Source organism: Capsicum annuum, chromosome 10 (genome assembly GCF_002878395.1).
Source record: "Capsicum annuum cultivar UCD-10X-F1 chromosome 10, UCD10Xv1.1, whole genome shotgun sequence".
NCBI classification, from domain to species: domain Eukaryota; kingdom Viridiplantae; phylum Streptophyta; class Magnoliopsida; order Solanales; family Solanaceae; genus Capsicum; species Capsicum annuum.
In genome coordinates this window covers 181,168,745-181,169,513 of record NC_061120.1, presented here as the reverse complement: position 1 = coordinate 181,169,513, position 769 = coordinate 181,168,745, and positions in this window count along the sequence as shown.

Sequence of the window (769 nt, the reverse complement as noted above, 5' to 3'; positions counted from 1 at the left end):
TTATATCTATATCTATAATATATTAAAAGTGTGAAACCTCTTAGAAAAGTGATTTGAACTTATTGTCCTTTATATTAACTAAACTTCTAAAATATATGCAACTTCTAAAATATATGGAAGGAGAATCAATTAATATTTTTCTTGTACTGGTTAGTTAGAAAAATATTCTTAAAATAAGACTCTATTAAAAAAATATTTCTATAAATATTGAGATGCACATTACAAATTCGAGATACTTTAGCGAGTTTTTGACCATTAACTCTTATTTTTTTTTTGGGTAATATTGAAGTTTGAATTAGTGAATGGGATATTGGTGCAGCGGAAAGGTAAAACGCTTGTATCGTATAACATATTGGGAGATAGGAATATTTTCAATCACGGAGATCTATATAAAAGTGTTCCCCCAAATTACTTAGATTGGAGCCACCGTAGAAGAGTTATTTGTGAAGAACTCCTTGGATTGAATCCTGATATAATTTGCCTACAAGTAATTAACAGTTGCCTTTTTTGGTTACCAGTACATTTATATATACGACTATGCTTTGGAGATGAAGCTAATTGAAAATTTTTATTAATATGATATGAATAGGAAGTGGACAAGTAATATGATCTACTAAACATTTTGGAGAAAGCTGGATATCACGGTTTCTATAAGGTCTACAACCTCCATGGTGGCCTCCCATGATCACTATTGTATTGTTTTGTTCTAGTTTACAGGTAATAAATGAATGTTGGTTGATCATGAGGGATTCTTATATAAATGTTAGGT